Here is a 7,233-nt window from a genome sequence, read left to right as displayed (position 1 = left end):
GTGCACACAAGTAGGCACACACACACACACACACACACACACACACACACACACACACACCCCTAACAAAATGCACAACAAAGAACAACAAACTGTGGAATTCATTATATGTTGGTAAAACTACTCATGAACATGAATGATAGCCTTGAGAAGTGTCATTGTACTGGAGAAAATTGATTTTTACCTCCTCTTAACAGATATAAGTGAAAGTTCATTAGTTAACCTTCACCTTAGTTGCTAGGTTTTCATTCATTAATTCATTTGTGCATCCATTTTCTAAAAATAAAATCTGCAACAAAATATAATATAATGACACAGAACAAAAACTGTAACATTGAAGTTGAACAGGATAAACCAAAAGAAAGAAAATAACCTAGGAGAATGCACAAGAATCAGATACCCCACACATTTGTACACCTAGAAATCCCGTAAGTTCACTAAACTGGAAGCTACACTATAAACAGAGTTGACCTGGTCCAGACCCATGCGCACCCTTTGCATTCTGCATCAGTCTCTGAGAGTTCATATTAGCTTTGTTTATATTGATTAAGAGAACCTTGTCTTTGTTGTTGTTTTTGTCGTGTTTTGTTGATGTTGTCCATACCATCTGGGTCTTACACTCTTTCTGTCTCTTCTTCCTTGAGGTCCCCTGAGTTCTGAGTAGAGGAATTTAATAAACTTATCCCATTTAAGGGTGAGTGTTCCAAAGTCTCTCATTCTCTACATAATGTCTGGTTATCTAGTCTCAGACACTTGGTCACCCAAGTGGTAACATGTATAGGTTCCATCTTTTGGAGTAGGCCTACGTCAAATCAGTTGTTAGTTGGTTACTTCCAATTTGTATTGGGGATGGGTAGAGGTAACTTTGGTGGAACATTTCCCAATATAATTTTCTTTTATTATTCCCACTTATTACCATGAAAGCTAATCTCAGATTTAAAGAATATTTAATAAATCATGATAAATAAAGAAAAAGTAATTTGTAGTAAAAATATTTTTGTATAAACTTCTCTTATCTCTAAAGCTACATAAAACTGGAAGAATTTTTAAATAGTAGGAGAGAATATTATCACTTCCTACGCAGTTGTTCTCCAATCAGTTCCTGGGAAATGAACATCACATGGAGAATTAAAATCACTGTCTGAGCTGAAAGTTTCACAGTTTTTGTTTCTTCAAAATATTATAAATGACTTCCCTCATGGATCAGAAAGACTTTGGCTATAGCTTGTGGCTGGGAAGGGAGACAGAGACCTCAGCTCAGAGAAAATGGAGCTTCAGTAGTGGTGATATGAAGATGTCATGGGAAGACACACAGCAGGAACAAACTTGCTGAGGGCCTAGTCATGACCAAGTACAGATGGGAGGTGACATCACCGTCTAGGTACTTCAATTTTTGGTGAAAGCATCTAGCTTCGGTGTGTCAGTACTGAGCCTGTTTGAGAGTGGTGTTGCCATGCTTATGGAAGATACCAGAAAAATCTTCAAGAAAGAAAAGGAAATAATGAAAGGAATTGCTTTTCCCAGCAGCATTTCAGTAAATATTTGTGCCTGTCATGTTTCCCCCTTTGAAGAGTGACCAGGACTACATACTCAAGAAAGATGACTTGGTAATACTTGACCTTGGGGTCCATGTGGATAGCTTCATTGCGGCTCACACTTCTGTAATTGGTGTAACGCAGGCTCTCCACACCGCAGGGCAGAAAGCAGATGTCATTAAGGCAGCTCACTCTTGTGCCGGAGCTACCTTAAGACTTGTCAAACTTGAAAGTGAGAACACACAAATGACAGACGCCTGGAACAAAGTTGCTCGCTCATTTAATTAATTGCACACCAAAAGAAGGTATGCTGGCACACCCGGTGAAGCAGCCTGTGACCAATGGAGGGAAAACATTACCCAGAATCCTATAGGCCAGCAGAAGAGGGACCACAAAAAGACAGAATTTGAGGTATATGAAGTTTATGCTCAGGAGAAGGGAAGGCCGAAGACATAGGACACAGAACCACCACTTACAGATGAGACCCTCTAAACAATATGGCCTGGAAAAACATTCGTGAGCCCTTTTCAGTGATGTGGAACAGCATTTTGATGCCATGCAGTGCCGTTTACTTTAAGAATATTTGAAGAGGAGAAGGCTCATGTGGATGTGGTAGAGTTTGCCAAATATGAGTTACTACCAGCCAGTTAATGTTCTCCATGAAAAGGAGGGTGAGTTCCCCAAAGTAGATTTACAGTTCTGCTCATGCCCGTGAAGCTGGGGATGGAGGTGGGTCCCATATCCCCAGCTTGCCATTACAGCCTCATCACCTTCTCGTTGAGCCCCAGGTTCTGTGAAGTACTATTGGTGTTCTCCACCCAAGACCACCAGCAGAGCATCGTCTTCTCTGCTCATTCTAGTTCCTCCACCCCACCACTCCTCCCAACAACAACAACAACAACAACAACACCAGCTCTAGCTGACTCTGGTGTTGGGACACCAGGCTTCCTAGCCATTGAAGATTACTTTCAGCAGAGAAAGAAATTTAATAATAAAATGAGGAGTTAAAAAAGAAATAATAAATTTTTATCTCTTTCTTTCTATTGGGATGGACTTTGCGGCAGATTCAATGTCACTAGACGTCTGCTTGACTGAATATGCAAAGATCTAAAGATGTGTCCTTTGAAATATGGTTTAATTCTTTGATTAAAATATAACTATTCTCAAAATAAATAATAAAAACAAAATGATAGCAACTATTTAAGATGCAGAAGGCAGCTACATCCATACAGTCCCCTTTTATCTAATTCTGGTAATTGAAATAAAAGCAGTATGGGTCTTATGCCTTTCTACAGTTTTTGTTTTTAAAAACTGAAGGTAACATTTGATTTCATAGTTTCCATCAGCTCTGTTGTAGGTCAGAGAGATTAAAAACATCTCCCATTATTGTTTTCTCTGGGTATCCAGACATCCTCTGAATTTTCAGCTTGCATACTAGACCATGCTGTGAGTCACATGGAAATTCTGCATTCTCACATCAAAGAGACCCGAAGGAAAAAAAGGAAGATGTGTCCTACTGGCCTTTCATGAGACTGCTGGACCTCTTGCATGTTCAAGTTGATTCTTTGGTTGGGCTTGAACAGCTCCAGCTACTTTATCATCAAATGTGGATTCAATCTGTCCATCTGTAGGGCCAATAAGCCACATTATTTGTGTTTGATGAGGTTCTATCACTGAGTGATGTGATTTCTTTTTTTCTTTCCTTTTTGTCTCTAAAAACATAGTTTGTCTTAAACTCTCTTCAAAGCATTTGATATCAATCTCTGATGCACCAAAACTCCCAATAAATTATTTCAATAAAATTTTTATTTTATGCTATGTAAATTCCAGACTTAGACTATTTGCTTTTAAAATAAGTTTTCATTGAAATCTGAAGTTTTTGCTTTTCTTTCTTCTTTACTTATATCTTTATTTAACTCATCATTGTCATTTGAACTTATATTTTCCTTATTAATAAGGCTGGTTTTATTATTTTTCTATCTCCTTAATATTCACATGCTCTTGTCCCATCATGTGTCCTATAGGAGTTTGTCATGTGCCAAACTAGTGTGATAGAGAACCACAGAAAGCATAGATCCTTTTCTTCACAATATATGTTTGCTTTCCTTCCACCAGGTGAACAAAGTGAAAGGATTTCCCCACAATGCAATTATGACTTGACGTGAAAGTTGAGGTTGCCTTGTCTTTCTTGTGTGTCTCTTCTTACATATTTCTTACTGAACTTTGAACTAAGAACCTATCTGACTTTGCATCCTCATAGTTAACAGCTCCTAAAAGTTTTATGCCAATCTCCAGAGCCAATGTTTTAATATCTCCTAAACTCTTATTTTAAATTTGTGTTTGTGTGTGTGTGTGTGTGTGTGTGTGTGTGCTGTACATGTTAGTACAATGTCTATTGAGGCCAAAAGCAGAGTCCATGACAGAAGTAGCCTCTGCTCCCCAATTTATGGCACCTACATGGAAATGTGTATGCCTGTGATGCCTATGTACTACATAAAAGTAGAAGGTCTAGGTACTCACAATTCATAATCCTTGATAGATGCACCAGTCTGCAACACACACACCCCAACCTAGGCCCAGGTTTGTTTCCTCCATTGGTCTCCTTGTGGAACTCCTGACAAAGCCAGGTCTTTGTATTCCCCATCTCTTCCATAAGACTCCCTGAGCTCCACCCCAAAATTTAGCTGTGAGTCTCAACATCAGCTCGGATCCCCTGCAGGTGGAGTCTTTCAGAGGATCTCTGTGGTAGGCTCCTGTCCTACTTCTTCTCCTCAACTGCTTCTGGTCACTTTTATGTTTGTCCTTTTGAATGAGAATTAAATATTTTTCCTAGGGTACTTCTATTATTTAGTTTCTTTAGGCCTGTGTATTGCAGTGTCGTTATCCTGCCTTGTGTGGCTAAGATCCACTTGTAAGTGAATATATAACTGAGTGTCTTTCTGGCTCTGGGTTACCTCACTCAGCATGATCATTTCTAGATCTGTCCATTTGCCTTCAAATTTCAAGATTTCTTTGTTTTTAATAACTGAGTCTAACTTCCTATTTTGAGTTAATTCTGGCTTTACAAATTGCAAATACTGTAAATTAGATTTCATACATCTTATATTCATACAAGTATAACTAAAATTAATAAAATAGCCTTAATTAAACATTGAAATTCAGGCTTTCAATGACACTGAAGTTTTTTTCTATCAGAAGCCTTTTAGTGACCCAGACTTCTGTCAAGTCTGACAGATAACACACATATACATCAGGAGCCTTGTCTAGACCAATCTCTGATGACCTGTCAGCTTCTCTTTCTGTTTTGTGATTGAAAAATTGGAAGGGTATCGTTTAGGTATTTTGTAGAATAAGTATAAATCTACGTTTGTCTCTGCATTTCACAGAATGTATCTAGAGTTGTAATTGGAAAGATAATGTTCAGAGAGCATAAGAGAGATGTGGGTGTATATCAACAGGATTTATCCAGTATGTAGTATATCTGATGATGGGGAATATATTGACATATACTGGGAGTACAGAAGGAAAGAGAGATAGAGAGAGGGGGAGAGAGAGAGAGAGAGAGAGAGAGAGAGAGAGAGAGAGAGAGAGAGAGAGAGAGAGAGAGATTAGCTATGCCATTGATAGAAGCATGAGTCTGATTATGTAGTCCAGTGGCATTGCTTATATGCTTACATCCACTGGAAATTTCATTGACTACAATTGAGTTAATAAGTTCATTTTATCCCCCACAGATGGAGGAGAAATTATGGGGAAAATACAGTAATAGGGGTCATTTATGGCCATGTTGGAGGCTGTTATACCATACCCAAACAAATATAAAAGTTAATTTTTATAAGTAAATTAAAATCAAAATCACTTTTATTCTGGAAATACAGAAAACATAAATCTGGGAGAAATGAACTCATCTCACCAGTGGATACTGTCCACATAATGAAGCATAACCCAAAGGGGCTGCTTTATGCAACATTAGAAAATATTTTCTTTTTTCCCTGTAAAGTGCAAGATAAAGACTAAAATAACTTTGCATAAACATTATCTATGGTATCATCATTAGAAACTCTTCCTCCCAGGAAAACAAGACATCAACAAATAGCTAATAAAGTTACAAATGTATGGAATCAAATTTTCTCATTGTTGAAGTGGATAGTTTAAAACTAAGTAAGTGAAGATAGATCAACTTCTGCTATGCAAGATCAGAGTGAGATTTATCACTGTAAACCTGAGTTTAATATGATGAAGAGATCAAAGGTGGTAGCGAGGTGACTAGATGACTAGATGATAGATAGATAGATAGATAGATAGATAGACAGATAGACAGACAGGTGATAGATATCAATAGATGAAAAATAAATATTATAAATACATACATAAATGTATATTTGAAAATATCTATATATCATAAGATAGATGATGATACATAGATTACTGAAATATGATAGGTATAGATAGATAGAAAAATGATAGATAGATAGATAGACAGATAGATAGATAGATAATTGAGTGTTTGAACACTTAATCCCAAAATGGTCTTGAAGTTTTAAGAGGCTGTGGAGGTAGAAGAATGCCAAATAAATTTATTGTGTATAGGACATACAGGTTTAGGTTGGCTAGTTTTGCAACCAGAGTTCCTCCTGTGCTTCCTAACAGTCAACAATTTGTCACCAAATCTGCCATTTCCATTGTCACACCTGTAAGATCTTTCTACTGCTAAACATTCCTGGCCTCCAGGAGCTGCATCTCTTTAAATCTTTTCACACCATTAATAGTAACTAAGGTTGAGGTTGAATGCTTTTTTAAATTGTCTATGGCAAAGTACATGGAAATCATTTACCATGTGGAAGTGAATGCCAGAAAACCAAGCAGCTGTACAATAATGTCAACTCATTTACACAGACTTCCCTGGATCAAACACAGCCTGCAAACTATCTCAGTCTGGATCAGTACAGGACTCTTTGTCTCCTCATGTCATAGGTGTTTCCAGTTGTATTGCCTTTGGAAAGTCCTAATCCAAAAATTGTCCTTACTAGACAATGACCGCCTGATGGAGAGATTCTCTGGTCTCACAGAGTGCGACACAATTCTCCAGGCTCTTCTGGATTTGACAGTATCCATTGTAAAGTCAGGTGCAATTTTAGTAGGTCTGCACTTATATGATACTTGGTCCTTTTCTCTTGCTGATTTTAATATCACGTCTTTATTCCATATGTTTGGTATTTTGACTATTATGTGGCCAGTTCATTTGTTGTTCTGTATGCTTCTTAAACCTTGATGAGTATCTCATTCTTTAGGTTAGGAGTTTTTGTTCTATGATTTTGTTGAAACATTTTCAAGACCTTTGAGCTGGCATTGTTCTCCTTTCTCTATTCCTATTATTGTTATGTTGGGTTTTTTCATTGTGTCTCAGATTACCTAGATGTTATTTGTCAAAGGATTTTTAGACTTAACATTTTCTTTGGATGATCTATTTGTTTATTCTATCATATCATTAATGCCTGAGAGCCTTTCTTCCTTTTCTTGTATTCTGTTGTAGTTCCTGTTTGAAATTTTAAAGTTTTCATTTCCAGATTTTTCTCAGTTTGTGTTTTCTTTATTAATTCTTTTTTTCCTAGTTTTGTGTCTTGAAAAGTTTTCTTTGCTTCCTCCATCAGTTGGTATGTTTTTGTTGTTTGGTGTGTGTGTGTGTGTGTGTGTGTGT

General features: G+C 37.2%; 1 pseudogene; it reads left to right on the top strand.

Annotated features, from left to right (window-relative positions):
• The first annotated feature begins 381 nt into the window (after window positions 1-381).
• Window positions 382-7,233, top strand: part of LOC127201793 (proliferation-associated protein 2G4-like) — a 54,567-nt pseudogene continuing 47,715 nt past the window's right edge.

Source organism: Acomys russatus, chromosome 17 (genome assembly GCF_903995435.1).
Source record: "Acomys russatus chromosome 17, mAcoRus1.1, whole genome shotgun sequence".
NCBI lineage: Eukaryota > Metazoa > Chordata > Mammalia > Rodentia > Muridae > Acomys > Acomys russatus.
Note: the sequence above shows the minus strand (reverse complement) of the source record. Positions and strands in the feature narration are given on the sequence as shown.